This window comes from Piliocolobus tephrosceles, chromosome 14 (genome assembly GCF_002776525.5).
Source record: "Piliocolobus tephrosceles isolate RC106 chromosome 14, ASM277652v3, whole genome shotgun sequence".
In the NCBI taxonomy this organism is placed as follows: domain Eukaryota; kingdom Metazoa; phylum Chordata; class Mammalia; order Primates; family Cercopithecidae; genus Piliocolobus; species Piliocolobus tephrosceles.
The window spans coordinates 39200391-39215106 of NC_045447.1; the positions used below are offsets into that span (position 1 = coordinate 39200391).

The window sequence follows — 14716 nt, forward strand, 5'->3', positions numbered from 1 at the left end:
ACTAGGAAAACAGTATATTGTACACGAATTAAGAAATAAATTTTCCAGTATCATAAAGCAAGTATATGAAGAATCTGAAATTAAATCCAAATTTGACATAATGATATAGACCTAATAGGTTATCTTCCTGGCCCATTACTTTTCTAAGAACTGCAAAGAAAAGCCCAGGAACTGCTCCTCCCATTCAGATCCGAATGCTAACAGTTATGAGTCTCTGTTGTACCAGCATGAACCCCTTCCTACCCTTGACCAGAGGGAATTGATCCAGGAGCAGACACCTGAGTGGGCTTTTCTTTGCTGGAAGCCTTTTTATTACAGCTTCAATCTCATTACCTATAACAGGTCTGTTCAGGTTTTGGACTTCTTCATGGTTCAATCTTGGTAGGTCGTATGTGTCTAGAAATTTGTCCATTTCTTCTAGATTTTCCAATTTATTGACATACTTGCTCATAGTAGTCTCTAATGATCTTTCGAATTTCTGCAGTTTAAATTATAATGTCTCCTTTTTCATCTCTGGTTTTATTTCTTTGGGTCTTCTCTCTTTTTTATAGTCTAGCTAACAGTTGATTGACATTATCTTTTCATGAAATCATCTTATCTTTTTATTGATCTTTTGTATTGTTTATTTTTATATCATTTATTTCTGCTCTGATTTTTATTATTTATTTTCTTCTATTAATTTGAGGTTTGGTTTGCTCTTGTTTTCTAGTTCTTTAAGATGCATTGTTGGGTTGTTTGAAGTTTTTCTCCTTTTTTATTAGGTGGTTATTGCTATAAACTTTCCTCTTAGTACTGCTTCTGCTGTATCTCATGGCTTTTGCTGTGTCATGTTTCCATTTTCATTTGTTTTGGGAAATTTTAAATTTCCTTCTTAATTTTTTCATTGACCTGCTGGTCATTCAAGAGCCTATTTTTTAATTTCTATGTGTTTGTATAGTTTCCAAAGTCCCTCTTGTTTTTGATTTCTAGTTTTATTCCATTATGGTCAGAGAAGGCACTTGATATTATTCTGATTTTTTTGAGTGTTTTAAGACTTCTTTTCTGACCTAACATATGACCTATCCTTGAGAATGATTCATGTACTAAAGAGAAGAATGTGTATTCTACAGGCATTAGATGAAATGTTCTGTAAATGTCTATTAAGTCCATTTGGTCTATAGTACAGATTAAATCCAGTGTTTCCTTGTTGATTTTCTGTCTGGGTGATGTGTCCAATGCTGAAAATGGGGTGTTGAAGTCTCCAGCTGTCATTGTATTGGGGTCTATCTCTGACTTTAGTTTTAATAATATTTGCCTTGTATACCTGGGTGCTCTCCAGTGTTAGGTGCATATATATTTAGAATTACTAAATTATCTTGCTGAATTGACCCCTTTATCATTATATAATGACCTTCTTTGTCTCTTTTTATAGATTTTGTCTGAAATCTTTTGCCTAATAAAAATACAGCTGCTCCTGCTTGTAATCCCAGCACTCTGGGAGGCCGAAATGGGCAGATAACTTAAGGTTAGGAGTTCAAGACCAGCCTGGCCAACATGGTGAAACCCCGTCTCTACTGAAAATACAAAAATTCACCAGGCGTGGTGGCACGTGCCTGTAATCCCAGGTATTCAGGAGGCTGAGGTGGGAGAATTGCTTGAACCCAGTAGGGCAGAGGTTGCAGTTAGCTGAGATTGTTCCACTGCACTACAGCCTGGGCAACAGAGCAAAACTTCATCTCAAAAAAAAGAAAAAAAGCATATGTGGCTGCTCCTGCTCCTTGTTTGTTTGTTTCAATTGGCATGAAACTTTTTTTCCATGTCTTTATTTTCGGTCAGTGTGTCTTTATAGGTAAAGTGTTTCTTGTAGACAACAGATCATTGTATCTTTTTTAATTAGTTCAACTACTCTGTGTCTTTTTGATTGGTGAATTTAGTCCATTTATATTAAATGTTACTATCAATAAGTAAGGACTTACTTCTGCCATTTTATAATTTGTTTTCTTGTTGTTTTGTGGTCTTCCCTGCCTGCCTTCCTGCCTGCTTTCTTTCCTCCCTCCCTCCCTTCCTTCTGGGAAGAGTATTTTCTCTGGTGGTATGTTTTAATTTCTTGCTTTTTACTTTTTGTGTATCTGCTGTAGGTTTTTTAATTTCAGGTTCTCATGAGGCATGGAAATAACAATTTGTAACCCATTATTTTAAACTGATGACAACTTAACATGGGTTGTAACAAACAAATAAGCAAAAAGAAGAGTAATAAAAACTCTACACTTCAACTTCACTTTACACTTTAACTGCTTGCTTTTTAACTTTTTAATGTTCTTATTTATATCTTATACTGTTGTGTCTTGAAAAGTTGTTGTAATTATTACTTTTGATAGGTTCGTATTTTAGTATTTCCGCTCAAGATGTGAGTAATTTCCATACCACAATTACAGTGTTAGGATATTCTGTGTTTAACTGGGCACAGTAGCTCGTGCCTGTAACCCCAGCACTTTGGGAGGCCAAGACAGTCTTGGCCATGTTGCCCAGGCAGTCTCAACACCTTGAGCCCAGGTGTTTGAGACTAGTCTCAGCAACATGGCAAAACCTTGTCCTTATAAAAAATGTTTAAAAAATAAGCTGGGCACAGTGGCATGAGACTGTGGTCCCAGCTACTTGGAAGGCTGAGGTGGGAGGATCACCTGAGCCCAGGAGTTGAGGATGCAGTGAGCTGTGTTATTAATAGCACCACTGCACTCCAGGCTGGGTGGGCAACAAATCTAGACCCTATCTTAAGAAAAAAACTTCTGTTTTTGTCTGTTTACTTATTATTACCAGTGAGTTTTGTGCCTTCAGATCACTTCTTATTGCTTAACATCATTTTCTTTCAAATTGAAGCACTCCCTTTAGCAGTTCTTGTAGGACAAGTTTGGTGTTGATGAAATCTCTCAGCTTTTGTTTCTCTGGGAAAGTCTCTATTTATTCTTCATGGTTGAAGGATATTTTTACTGGATATACTATTCTAGGATAAAAGATTTTTCTTCAGCATTTTAAATATGTCATGCCACTCTGTCACGCCATGTGTACTGCCATGTCAAACCTGTAAGGTTTCCACTGAGAAGTCTGCTGCCAGACATATTGGAGCTCCTTTGTATGTTATTTAGTTCTTCTCTTTGGCTGCTTTTAAGGTTCTTTCTTTCCTTCACCTTTGAGAGTTTGATTATTAAATGCTTTGAAGTAGTGTTCTTTGTGTTAAATCTGCTTAGTGTTCTATAATCTTCTTGTGCTTAAATACTGATATCTTTCTCTAGGTTTGGAATGTTCTCTGTTATTATCCCTTTTAATAAATTTTCTACCCCTCTCTCTCTCTACCTTCTCTTTAAAGTCAGTAACTCTTAGATTTGGCCTTTTGAGGTTGTTTTCTAGATCTTGTAGGCATGCTTTATTCTTTTTTATTTTGTCTCCTGTGACTGTGTATTTTCAGGTAGTGTATCTTCAGGCTCACTCATTCTTTCTTCTGTTTGATCAGTTCTGTTGTTGAAAGACTCTGATTCCTTCTTCAGTATGTCAGTTGAATTTGTTGGCTTCAGAATTTCTGCTTGGTTTTTTAAAATTATTTGAATCTCTCTTAAATTTATTGGATATGATTCTGAATTCCTTCTCTGTGTTATCTTGAATTTTGTTGTGCTTCCTCAAAAAAAGCTATTTTGAATTATCTGTCTGAATGTGCATGTAATTCTGTCACTCCAGAATCGGTCACCAGTGCCTTATTTATGCTTTTTAGTGAGGTCATGTTTTCCTTAATAGTCTTGATGCTTGTGGATATTCAGCAATGTCTGGGCATTGAAGAGTTAGGTGTAGTCTTTGCTGTCTGGGCTTGTTTGTACCTATCCTTCTTGGGAAGGATTTCCAGGTATTCAGAGGGAATTGAGTGTTGTGATCTAAGTCTCTGTTCACTGCAAGCATATCTGCATTAGGGGCCACCCTAAGCCCAGTAATGCTGTGACTCTTGCAGATTCGTAGATGTACTGCCTTGGTGGTCTTGGGTAAGATCTGAGAGAATTCCCTGGATTACCAGGCAGAGACTCTTGTTCCCTTCTCTTACTTACCCCAAGTAAATGGAGTCTCTCCATGATGAGCTGCCCGGATCTGGGGAAGGAGTGACACAAGCACCCCCGTAACCACCACCACTGGGACTGTGCTGGGTCATACCTGTAGCCAGCATAGCAGTAGGTCTCGCCCAAGGCCTGCAGCAGCCACTGCCTGGCTACTACCAATGTTCATTCAGGGCTCAAGGGCTCTTCAGTCAGCAGGTGGCGAATTCAGCGAGGCTTCTGTCCTTCCCTTCAGGACTATAGGCTCCCCTCAGTCCAGGGCAGGTTCAAAAATGCTATCTGAGAGCCAGCGCCTGGAGCTGGGAACCTCAGGCAGCTTCATAGTGCTCTATTTTACTGTGGCTGAGCTAGCAACTAAGCCACAAGACAAAGTCCTTTCCACTCTTACCTCTCCTTTCCTCAAGCAGAAGAAGTTTCTCCCCATGGCCACCACCGCTCCAGGCCTTTGGCAAGTACTACTTGGTTTACTCAAGTCCCAAGGGCTCTTCAGTCAGCTTGCAGGGAATGCTGCCAGGCCTGGGTCTCTCTTTAGGGCAGTGTCCTCCCCTCTGGCCCTGGGTTAGTTCAGAAATGCCATCCAGGAGCAAAGTCCTGGAATCGGAGACCCCAGGAGCCCACTTGGTGCTTTACCCTACTGTGGCCGAGCTGGTAGCCAAGCTACAAGGCTTACTCTTCCCTCTCCTTTCATTAAACCGAAAGAGTCTGTCTCCATAGCCTCTACAACTGGGAATGTGCTGGGTCACACCTGAAGCTAGCACAGCGCTCAGTCTCATCCAAGTCCTGTGACAAGTACTGCCCTGCTGCTGCTGGTGTTTATTCAAGGCCCAAGTGCTCTTTAGTCAGCAAGAGATGAATCCTGCCAGAACTGTGGCAGAAGGTCCCCTTCTGGTCCACAGTGTCTAGAAATGTTGTTCAGGAACTAGGACTGGTTTGGGGACTTCAGGACTCTTCCTGGTACCCTGTTCTGTGGCTGAGATGGTATCCAAGTTGCAAGACAGAGTCTTCTTTGCTGTTCCCTCTCCTCTCCTCAAGTGGAAGGAAGGAGTCTCTTTTGGAGCTGCAAGCTGTGCTGCCCAGGGTTAAGGAAGGTTTGACACAAGCACTCCCTTGGCCACCCCAGCTGGGGTCTCACTAGGTCACATGCCCCCCAGGTCCACTGGCTCTGAGTCCAGCACAGTACCAGGACTTGCCCAGGAAATGCAGTCCTTGTTTAGACTGCCTTTCAGGTTTATTTAGGGTCCTAGAGCACTTTAGCCCATGGTCATGTCGCTTGCTGGAACTCGGGTTCTGACTATTGGGATGGGTGATCCCCCTCTGGCTAGGGCTGGTCTAAATGCTTCATCTGTGAGCGCCAGCTAAATTCTTTCTTGTGTTGTTTTCTGCTGTGACAGGCAGCACTGAATTCCAATGCAAAGTCTCACAATCACTGTGCTCTTCCTCCCTCATGCATACAGATTCTCTCTCCTCACCGCGGCTGCTGCTGGAGGACGAAGGAGGGGTGGTGGTAGCAATTCAAGACTGTCTTTCCTACCCTCTTCAGTGCCTTTCCTTGATAAGCTGTTTAAACCAAGTACTGTGATCACTCACCTAATTCTTGGTTCTTACAAAGGAACTTTCTTGTATGGATAGTTTTTCAATTTGCTATTCCTGGAGGGGAGATGTTCATTGAAGGTGTCTTATTCAGCCATCTGATTCCACCTCCCTCCAATCTATCCCTCATTTTTCTTTAATTATTTTAACTAGCTCAAATGAACTTCTACTTTCAATCTAGATAATTCTAACTATTGTAGACACAAAAACCCATGTTTCTACTATCTTATGATATCAATTTAAACATATATATATAATGAATCCACTGACTTTCGTACTTAAACCTCACCACTGTCTGCTTTATTGTCCTCTGCCACCACACACACCATCACCGAACAGTCTGTTCATATATATAGTAAGGTTAAAGAGGCTTTATAGCAAACCCAAATGAGTAAACACTTTCCCATTCACTACAGAGGAATTTGATAATCATTTTATGTATGGAGTGGCTTAAATGCCCAGACGTCTGCTTATAAATTTCATTCCCTTTTTCCCTCTTCCCTTTTTGTTCTTTAGATTAGCTAGTTTAGTTATTCTCACAACTTAGTATGCCTAAGAATTACTGCATAAAATAGTATTTATAAAGTCATGCTTAATGAACCTTTTGGGCAATTTAAAGAATTTTCAAGGGTAATTTTGACTATGTAATTTTTGCTTTGTTCACTGACTTTAATTTCTCTTATTCACATGCCTTACCATCCTAACTCCTCCTCAAAAATGAAACTTTACACTATACTTACAATGAGAATACTGTAAACAAACAGCATTAAAATTATATTAAATGTTATTTTTTACCTTAGCAGTTTACAAGGCACCTTGGATTTTGTAGTACCTTAGTTATTATTATTATTATTAATGTCAATTAATATTACATGATAGATGTACAAACATGAAAGTTAATAGAAATTCCACATGAGCCCAACCTTATTTTCTAACTTTATTTCCAATTACTCTCTATCACACATCTTAAGTTCTAACCAACTTGAAATTCTCAGTGTTTTTTAATTCCAGTCCTTTCCCCAATCCTATCCCATGCCTTCCACCTGGGATATTCTCTACCAGTTGCTCTCCCCTCTATGCAAGTCCAAATCCTACTCATCTTTCCATGTTCTTACCAAATACGGCCTCTCCTAATATTTCTAGAATTTCTAGATTTAATGCCTCCTTCCTCCAAATGACTACCTTATAATGCAGACTTTCTGTGTTTTTTTGACCCATCAGTCTACATTTTATTACAGTAATTTGGTATGTGTCCTGTTGTCCCTCTAGTGCTTTAAACCTTTCAGCTGTCTGTTTAAAGTAATAACAGTAACAGTATATTGGGTGATGATAGCTTATGGGTAAGTCAAATGAATGGCATAAATGCTTTAAGGGATGGGAATGAGGAATTGGGAATAAGGTAACTGCACTATCTCTAGAGTGGCATTGTATTACTTGAAAGTGGACTTAGATCAGTTGTGAGTGTATATTGGAAACTCTAGGACAACTACTTAAAAAAATTCAAAAAGAAGTGTAATTGATATGCCAAAGAAGACAGAAAAGAAGAGGGAGCAAAAATAAACAAAAAGCAAATGCAATGAGTAGAAAACATTAGGAACATGTAGATATTAAACCAAATACGTCAATAGCCACTTTAAGTGTGAATTGTCCAAATATGTCAATTTTTTGTGAGTGTGATTGTCAGTCAATAAAAAACAAGATCCATATTTTGTCTACAAGAAACTCATTCTATAAGGACACAAGTAGGTTAAAAGTAATGGAATGGAGGAAGAGAGACCGTGCTGTATTCATTAGCTAGGGCTTCCATAACAAAGTTCTAGAAATTGGTGGCTTAAACAAGAGAAATTTATGTTCTCACAATCTGGAAGTTAGAAGTCTGAGATCAAGGTGTTGGCAGAATGATTGTTTTCTGAAGATCATGAGAGGAGGATCTGTTCTTAGCCTCTCTCCTTGGCTTGTAGATTTATCTTCTCCCTCTTGAGAAGAATATAGACTTCCCTCTGTTCGTGTCTGTGTCCAAATTTCCTCTTCATATAAGGACACTAATCATAGCGGATTAGGGCCCATTCTTACCAACTTATTTTAATTTTATACCTGTTTAAAGACCCTGTGTCCAAATATACAAGTCACATTCTGAGGTATTGGGAGTTAGAACTTCAACAATAAAAATTTGGGGGAGGGGATACAATTCAACCCCTAATATATGCTAACACTATTCAAAAGAAAGCTGGAGTCGCTCTATTAATTGCAGTCAATGCAGACTTCAGAACAAGGAAAATTATCAGGGATGAACAAGAGCACATTACCTAATGATAAATGGTTCAATTCTCCGAGAGGACAAAACAATCCTTAATGTGTACACACCTAACAACAGAGCATCAAAATACATGAGGCAAAAACCAATACAAATGCACAGAGTAATAGACAAGGTGCCTTACAGATAGAGTTCGGGAGCAACTGTGCAAAAATTAATTTCCTTAAACATGTTATTTCTTGCAGAGGTAACAGGATTGTTGAAGAACCAAGGAAGTATAACAATAGGGCAAAATTATTACTGAGATAACAAATATTTCAAGATTCCTGTTGGAGAAGTTGTTGGAGCTCTCTTTTACAGGGTTAAAGAATCTATCCTTAGTCCTTTGGCAACTGACACTCTCACCAGTAAACCTTTTAATCCCCCAAGTAGTGGAATACATTTAAGGAACTGGAAATCATCAAAATTCACAAAGAGTACCACCCTCTCTCCTCTTATCCCAGGAAGCCCAAAATTCTATTGTCATATCCCTTAGGGGATTTTTTTCCCCTTTCGTAGGCTTCAGTTGTTTTCAGGAGCTTTTTGATTAATATTTATATTTCTAGCCAAAGATACATTAACTTTAATATTTCCTTGGCAGATTAGTACTAAAGAGAGAAATATTGCTTGTTTCATGGAAATAAATTGATAGGTTCAGCAGCTGTCATTTTGCTTATATAAGTGTACACTTCAGAAGAGAAGTGTTTTGAACCTGAGCAAATGGTTTTAAATATGGAAAAAATTTTCCTGAGTCCCAGTACCTAAACATTAAAGGACATAATTGATAAGTTTAAATCTTTCCAACATCTGGTAAGTGCTTTCTCATTCATTCACTCGGTCTGCAACACTAACATGTCAGCCACTGTGCTGAGTCCTGGTGACTGAAAGTTTAAAAAGATCCTGTTTCTGGCCGGGCGCGGTGGCTCAAGCCTGTAATCCCAGCACTTTGGGAGGCCGAAACGGGCGGATCACGAGGTCAGGAGATTGAGACCATCCTGGCTAACACGGTGAAACCCCGTCTCTACTAAAAATACAAAAAAAACTAGCCGGGCGAGGTGGCGGGCGCCTGTAGTCCCAGCTACTCCGGAGGCTGAGGCAGGAGAATGGCATAAACCCGGGAGGCAGAGCTTGCAGTGAGCTGAGATCCGGCCACTGCACTCCAGTCCGGGCGACAGAGCGAGACTCCGCCTCAAAAAAAAAAAAAAAAGATCCTGTTTCTGTCTTCCAGGGGTTCACAGTCTGGCGGGGAAGACAGACATGTTACTAAATACAGTGTAATTAATAACTTAGATTAGCTGTCCCTACAAAAATGCTATAGAAAGACACACAGAACTGGCAATTTAAGAGTTTAGTCAGTACATGGGCATTATCACAGAAGGAAGAAATGGCATTCTCAACAGAGAGAACATATGTAAAAGGCACAGAAAAAAAATGCAACAGTGGTGTGTCCAGCTCCCTCAGAGTAGTGGGAGTAACAAGAGAAGACTCTTAAACACAACTTGATTTAGGATAAATAATTTAAGTGACTTGTCTGCGCAGCTTTCTGCCTCATGGTTAGCACCTACAAGTGCTAAAGCATAAAAACAGAGAAGGCTGCCCAAAAACAGGATGAGTAACTACCTCAGATGTATTTATCAAAGTTCATATTGATCATGTTTCTATTTGTTTCAGATATTATCATGGCATGATGTGGTTTTTAATCTTTGTTGTGTTCTCTTCATCTAAGACACATACCATATAGATATAGAGTCACAAACTCATAACACCTACAGATTACTTATGGGGGCTTCTGAGGCCTTCCACCAATTTTTTTTTAATTTCAAAAACATTTTAAGAGACAGGGTCTCGCTATATTGTCCAGGCTGGAGTACAGTGGCTATTCACAGGTGCAATCATAGCACCAATGTGCCTGGCTTCACATTTAAATTTCAATCTCCAGCCTCACCAGGTGCAGTGGCTCACGTCTGTAACCCAAGCACTTTGGGAGGCTGAGGCAGGAGTTTGAGACCAGCCTGGGTGACATGAGACCCCATCTCTACAGAAAATTTTAAAAGTAATAATTAAACAATAAAAACCTCCAGCCTCATAGGCTACTATTTTCTGAACCAGGTTCCCATAATTCCTCAATATCCCATCCACTTTCTTGCCTCTATGCCTTTGCTCAAGCTGTACCTCTTTGGAATGCCTTCTGCCTCTTTTCCATTGATCAGAACTTTATCCCTGCTTGAAGACCTACCTCAAATGTATTTTCTCCTCCAAAACCTTCCCTTATTTCTTTCCCCAGCCTGTGCTCCCATAATAGCTTGATTTAATTTTGCTCTGTGTTATAGTAATTCACATACCTGTCTTTCCAGCTCGAGCAGAAACTTTTTGAGGGCAGGGACTTTGTCATAATTATTTTGTGTTCCCAGCACCTGATACAGGACCGGGAATGTGGCACTTGATAAATATTTGTTTTAAATGACGTGTTCGTCTCATTGCCTTTGTGATCTCATTGATGTCCTCTCCAGTTTCATAACTGAGTTTCTCCAGCTAAGCAAACCTTCTGAAGCTCAATTTATCACTGAGACTGAGATTAGAGGAAGAATTAAAAAACTATCCAAGGCACAGGTTCACCACCCTGACAGCACAGCGAATCACTTAGACACTTTTTAAAAGAGGTAGTTGCTCCCAGCACTTTGGGAGGCTGAGGCGGGAGGATCACGAGGTCAGAAGTTTGAGACCAGCCTGACCAACATAGTGAAATCCCATCTATACTAAAAATACAAAAAATTAGCTGGGCATGCTGGCGGGCACCTGTAATCCCAGCTACTCCAGAGGCTCAGGCAGGAGAATCGCTTGAACCTGGGAGGCAGAGGTTGCAGTGAGCTGAGATTGCACCATTACACTCCAGCCCGGTGACAGTGTGAGACTTCGTCTCAAAAAAAAAAAAAAAAAAAAAAAATTTAGTTGCCTGGGGCCCACCTTCAGAGATCTTGACTGACTTGTCCTGGAGTAGAAACCAGGTATCAATACATTTTCTGTAAGCAATTCTAAAGTACAGTCAGTTTTAGGAACTACAGACCTGAAGGGTGGATGGGAAATTGTTGCTGGGCCCCATATATAAATTAGAATAATTTCTAATTTGCTTTTCTCAAAAGGTAATGCTTTTCACAGAAAAACATAGCTAAGAAAATGGAGGCCACACAGTCTGGATGAAGTTGACCTTTTTTTCCAGAGAAATCTTTGCCATCAGGATCCTGAGTTATGCTATGGGAGGAATCACACAATTGGCATGATACTCACCTTTGAGTTCCTGCTTAGCATGTCTAGAGAATCCCGGTGCTCCCCATCATAGACATCTTTAAAATCTTATTCAAGGAAGCCATAAAGTGAACTGAAATCAAAACGCCAAGCACCAAGTCATTAAATGAGTAATGAAAGCTTGAAAGTTTCCAGTTCCCTTGAGGGTCTTGACATGGATGTCCCCTGTGACATGCAGTCAGTGGTATGGGAGGACAGGGCCAGATACCATGAGGAGGACCCCATGTTGCATAACTCCAAGGTCATGTGCACAGTATGGGCCATGTGAAGAGTGCCCCCTGGAGTTGTGTAGTGCTGCATCTTAGCACAGGGACTTACTAGTCCTCAAATCCAAAAGATTTCTGGTGGTGGCTTCCACTTTAGTTCTGTTCTCCAGCCTTCTTCTGGCTTGGAGCTGTCACTCAGATCCAAGGTGAAAGATGAAGAGTCTCCTCATCAAAATCTCTCTGCTGGAGTCTTTTCCTACCTGAGGATGTCGTCACCAGAAATTCCCCTAACTGGCAGCTCTTGTCAACACATTCTAGATCCCTCTGATGGACTGCAGCTAGACTTGGTTCTTAAATCAGTCACTGTAGCAGAGTTTTAGAAAGGATTTAAGCTCCTTTTCATCACCTACTCCTCTTCTCTTTCCCCACTGGTCAAAGTGTACATACAGAAGGAGAGAACATACTTTATTTTCAGGTTAGAACTGTTTCAGGGTGTGGGTGTGTGCGTGTGTGTGCATGTGCGTGTGCAAGCGTGTGTGTGAAATTTAACAGTCTAAGAGCAAAGAAGTAAAATAAAGCAGTATTAGCTATTTAAAAATTATCCCAGAACCTTCCAGAGAGTAGGAACCTTGAAAATGTTAGTTTCTATTGTTCTTGGCAGATGATAAAATGAATGCAGTGATAGTGGTGAAATCAACTGAGTAGCTTTCACTTTTTATATTTTTAGAGAGAGCGGAGAAAGCAGCAGGGTCCTCATAGTAAGGAGAGGATTAATTTTTTTCCGAATGAAGTTGTAAAAATGAAAAAAATAGGAATTTTGGATGAGAAACCATTTTTTAAATAAACTATAAAGGAATATATAAAATGAGTGGAATTATTTTGATAAGAGATGCCAAACTGAATGCCACAAGAGTTTGAAGAAGAGAAAGAGACCACAACCTGTTGTGGAAATCAGGAGGCAATGGCATCTCCCATTTAATAAGGATGTGATCTTGTACAAGATGTGGTTTCTGCATTGTGGAGCTGGGACCATGATCCCTGCCCTGACTACAAAGCAAGGCTGATTATGAGAATAGAATTGGAATTTTTGTGTCTGTACTTGTGAGCTGTAGAACACAATAGAAATACAAAGTGATGTTACTGTAGCTATTATTGGTGATGAAGATATTAGTATTGATTTTGAAGAAATTGGCCAGCATTTAACTGGCAGGGCTGGCAGGGGAAGGCCTTACAGATAGAGAAAAGAGGACTGGAGAGGTTTCTGCCAATTTTCTTGGTTGATTGAGAGTCCCTGTATGTAAGAGTTGTTTCTGAGCATCTGTTGACACCTACACTGTCACTGGACCTGTGACAATGCTAGAAATACAATATTGAATAAGAAATGCTATCTGCCTTCAGGAAGCTCACCTTGACTTGGTTTTGAGGATGGCTTCAAATATCAGATCAAGAAATGTATAGTAGGCCGGGCATGGTGGCTCAAGGCTGTAATCCCAGCACTTTGGGAGGCCGAGACGGGCGGATCACAAGGTCAGGAGATCGAGTCCATCCTGGCTAACATAGTGAAACCCCATCTCTACTAAAAAGCATACAAAAAACTAGCCAGGTGAGGTGGCAGGCGCCTGTAGTGCCAGCTACTCGGGAGGCTGAGGCAGGAGAATGGTGTAAACCCGGGAGGCAGAGCTTGCAGTGAGCTGGGATCCGGCCACTGCACTCCAGCCTGGGTGACAGAGCGAGACTCCGTCTCAAAAAAAAAAAAAAAAAAAAGAAATGTATAGTTAATGTATAGGCAGTGGAGAGTCACTGAAGGTTTTAGAGCAGAGGAATGACATATTTTTAGGCCCTCCTGTCAAAATACAGCTCTTAATTCAGCTTTCAACCAGTTTACCACCAGGAAGTATTTTTGGCTAGCAGATGATTGAGCTCAAGCCCCAGGCTTCAAGAACCTAGAATGCTGTACCCCTCTAAATAGCACTTCTTTAAAAAAAAGCTTGTGAATAATGGAACTGATTGTTTCCTTCTTTGCAATGCCTGTTAGAAAGCCTAAGCTAAATTTAACAAGTACATAGGACTTCAAAGCATGAATGTGAATCCCTGCATCAGCCCTGGCTAATTTTTCCCACATTCACTTTATTTTTAATCCCTCCCTTGCTTTTATAAAATGTTGTTGAATTATATGTAGTTTTGTAAATCAGGGAAAAGATTAATTATAAATAGATAAATATCATTTCTTATTTTTATTTATTTATTTTTTTTGAGACAAAGTCTCACTCTGTTGCCCAGGCTGGAATGCAGTGGCGCAATCTCGGCTCACTGCAAGCTCAGCCTCCCGGGTTCACACCATTCTCCTGCCTCAGCCTGCCGAGTAGATGGGACTACAGGTGCCTGCCACCACGCCCAGCTAATTTTTTTTGTATTTTTAGTAGAGACGGGGTTTCACCATGTTAGCCAGGATGGTCTCGATATCCTGACTCGTGATCCACCCGCCTCATCCTCCCAAAGTGCTGGGGTTACAGGCGTGAGCCACCACATCTGGCCTCATTTCTTATTTAATTAACTTTTGGTAAAGATTATTTGAAATGTCCCTAGGAGACATTTGCATGGATGAGGTATATTGGAAAAGTAATATTACAGATGTTACTTTCTAACATTACTGCTCATCTCCTAACTTAAAATTCTGTTAAAGTCACGTATAACATAACACTTGAATATGATGTGAACCTATCAGCAACAACATTTTTGCGTTCAAAGTTTGAATTCTGCTTTCAAAATAATTTAACAAAAGAAACAAACTTAAAACTACCTAAATCTTTATTCTCATGTGTTTTTAAAATTCTGTTTAAGTTTAAATAAAGGAGCTATGATTTATAGCCTATCAGAACATTAGGAGATAAAATCTAATATCCTGATTTAAAAAATCATACATAAAAAATGCATTCAAGGCCGGACGCGGTGGCTCAAGCCTGTAATCCCAGCACTTTGGGAGGCCGAGACGGGCGGATCACGAGGTCAGGAGGTCGAGACCATCCTGGCTAACACGGTGAGACCCCGTCTCTACTAAAAAAAAAAATACGAAAAACTAGCCGGGCGAGGTGGCGGGTGCCTGTAGTCCCAGCTACTCGGGAGGCTGAGGCAGGAGAATGGCGTAAACCCGGGAGGCGGAGCTTGTAGTGAGCTGAGATCCAGCCACTGCACTCCAGCCTGGGAGACAGAGCGAGACTCCGTCTCAAAAAAAAAAAAAAAAAAAAAAAAAA

General features: G+C 40.4%; 1 long non-coding RNA gene across 1 annotated transcript in view; it reads left to right on the forward strand.

Moving 5' to 3' along the window:
* Positions 1 to 5519: 5519 nt before the first annotated feature.
* The window catches only part of LOC111535315, a 10096-nt gene continuing 899 nt past the window's right edge, over positions 5520 to 14716 (forward strand). The window contains exon 1 of the long non-coding RNA XR_002729385.3: positions 5520 to 5643. This is a non-coding gene — a long non-coding RNA (uncharacterized LOC111535315). The remainder of the gene's footprint in view (positions 5644 to 14716) is intronic.